We start from the raw sequence: 3,222 nt of genomic DNA on the forward strand, positions 1-3,222 counted from the left end.
TCTTCGCAACCTGCTACAGAGGAAGAGTGGTTGTGCGTAGAACACAGTCTGAAGAAAATAAATATGATCTGAGCTGCAAAACTTTCACTGGCAAGAATACCATGCCAGGATTCCTGCTGACTGTCACAGCTCAGGCTTGAGTTTGCAGTAACAGGAAACATGAAAAATACTTCTATTCCCTCGGATGCATTTTGTTCCCCACCAAAGAGTTGTATTTCTCTTATTGCAAAGAATGTTCATTAGTATTATGTAGCAGGCAAAACCATTGAAGATTTGAGCTACATTAAGTACTGCAAACCAAATATACTGTATTATGCATTACACTATGTTGATTTTTAAAATACCATATGATAGGGGACTTCCAGGTATTGAGACCTTCCACATTCAGTAACATTGAGACTTAGAACTTTCCAAACCCGTATATTTAATTTGTACTGCAGCTGTGAGAAACTTAATTAACACAGCTTTGCCAATATTTCCAATTTGGCATTTATAGGTATAAAGAGAATGACTTCAGAAGATCTTTTGGCCCAGCCATGAAAATAAGATACATTCTTCCAATGAATTGTCACACCTTGGAGCTCAAACCACTAAGCACTAGCTAAACCAGGACAAAATTATTATTAGTATTAATAAGTTTAAATGCATTTTGTCCACAATGGCAATAAAAATGGCTTCTTTGAAGAACAGTTAAAAAAAATCTGGCTTCAGTCTTTGATTGTTCTTTTTGGCAGTACTCATCATAGAAAAAGGGTAAAAGGAATGCAGAATAGCAGTTGTTTGCTCTTACACAAATTTCAGGCTTTAGTCTCTCTTCCACCACTTTCTCCTCCTCAGTCTAGCTCAGGGCTCTGTTCATGTTTGGTTTTTAGCAGAGGAGGGAGTTTTCAGAGGGCATGGGGAGTGAGGAGAGAAGAAATCAGGGAGAAGGACATTTTTAGCAGTGCAAAAATTGAATCTCCTTGCCTGTCAACATTTCTGATAAAAGGATATATAAGGAAATTCCAAGGTGGCAGTATTTTCCACACAGGTTATATTAATTTTTTATTTTTTTTTCCTGTGGGTGTTAGTGCATGTTCATCTACATACAATCTTCATATGGTAGGGAGTGAGCACTGAGACTGACAGTAAACATAAAAAGATTAGATGTAGGAGTATTTTGGCAGAGAACTATAGTGGAAGTTGTACAGTGATGAAGTAACAGTATTTCTCAAGCATATAGCAAGGGCAAGAGGATTTCCATGGGCTAAATACTTTTTATGAAGTTTCTGACTTCTGAGCCACTTCTTAAACTCTTAGGCATTGCCTGCCCACACAGCAATTCCAGCTTGGCCTCATTTACACAGTAAAACTCTTTGCTAAGTGCATTTCAAATGTCCACCAGAGGAAAACCTACTCTGTTATTTCTCAGGGTTTTAGACAGTAAGGACTAAGAGGAGAGCATGAAACACAGATCTGGCAAGTTCAAATACTAATTTAATGCAGAGAACAACTGGGAAAAAGTAAACCTCGGAGTTATAAAGTAATCGCCTGTTTTTAACTAGCGTGCTTCCTCTGTGTTCCACTCCTTAGCACAGTCAGAATGACAGCTTACATTTCCAAAAGGTACAGAGAGATGCCAGAAACTCATTCCTGAGGAGCTTCCACACAAGTATCTGCTTACAGTAGGGACAACTAATTTCCTAACTTCTGTTGAATTGAACAAAAGCATTTTTATAAGTTGTTAAGTAATTGGTATATATAATTATTTCCACCGTGCACTTTCATAACCCATTTAGAAGTATTGGGTTTAATTTTCCCTGTGTTTTGCTCTTGCAACAAATCAAGCCTAATTACTGCCAAAAAAACACACCACCTTTCAGACAAAATATTAAATCCAAAGCAAGCAAGCAAACAAAGCAAGAGCCAGAGAATTTTAATCCTGCAGCACTGAATTACTAAAACAACCCCAAAACAACCTTGGGCTCACAGGCCTGTACTAAGAAGGGGGGACAGTCCACAGTCCACTTAAGAATCTATCTGAATTCTCAAATGGACCCAACAACTTTTTTTCCTGACCATGATTAAAATAGTTCTCATTTCTTTTCACTAACTTGAAGAAGACTCTCCTCATTGTTTTCAGTACATTTCAATCTGATTACATTAAAAATAAAGGAGACACCATGGCCCAGAGTAGCAGAATTTATTAATGATTTTCTCAGTAACTCATCCATTGTGCTTTGTGGGGTCCATCACGTTTCAAGGGTAGCTGTTATTTTCAGGAGCCCCTGTGAACATACTGCCCATAAAGCAGTACATCAAGCAAGGAAACATCCCAGAAAGCCACCTAACCCACGAATGAAACATCAAAGAGACATGTTAATCTGGGTTGATAAACCTAGTTTCTTTCAGATACTGAGATTGGTGCAAACCTTAAAGTCAATTTCCCTTCATTTCTGCAGGTTACTTGTACATAATAATTTCTTTTCCTCTTTGTATACCATAATCTGCAAAAGAATTGAAGTACGAACTTCTTTTGCTCTGCAGATCATTAGAGGTATCAACATTTCAGCCGCTCTTTTCCAAAAGAAGATTGCAGATACTTGTCATCAGGAATGAGGTTTTGCCATTGGATTTCTAGACACGGCCTCAGTATTGTAAGTTGCTTAAGCACGTGAACAGTTCTACTTAGGAGAATAATACTGTTGCATAGCTCTAGGCCGAAAGCATACTAGCTTACAATAGCTCAGTAAATCTTGCAGTTATTTATTACCCTGTTGAAAAAGCTTCCTTCTCTTCCTCCCTAAAGAGACTATAGAAATAAGGAGGGGATGTTGCACAGCACTGGTTACACAAAATAAGGATAGAGCCTTTGGACCTTATTTTGAATCCTGTATTATTTTTCCAGATACTTTTCCAGTAATGAAGCCCATGTATTCATAAGAGCATCCAAGACTCCCTACCAACCTCAGTTTAGATTTAAGCATAAACTTGTTGGCTTGAAATAATATCCACATGCACAAGCTTGAATTTCAAGCATATGAGCAGCTAGGTAGCAACAGGAAGGTATTATGAGCTCCAGGACAGGTTTTCAGAAATAGAAGGCCTATAGCTCAAAGCGAAGACAGGTAAATTTTTCAAAAAGACCAAGAGCATCATCAGCATATGTTTTGTATGTGTTACGCACCTTTTATATGTGGCATGTTTTGTACAGCCTTAAGGCAAATACTGTAATTTCTGAAT

This window comes from Neopsephotus bourkii, unplaced genomic scaffold (genome assembly GCF_033783945.1).
Source record: "Neopsephotus bourkii isolate Nb327-2 ecotype Australia unplaced genomic scaffold, CSIRO-AGI_Nbou_v1 NB_272, whole genome shotgun sequence".
NCBI lineage: Eukaryota > Metazoa > Chordata > Aves > Psittaciformes > Psittacidae > Neopsephotus > Neopsephotus bourkii.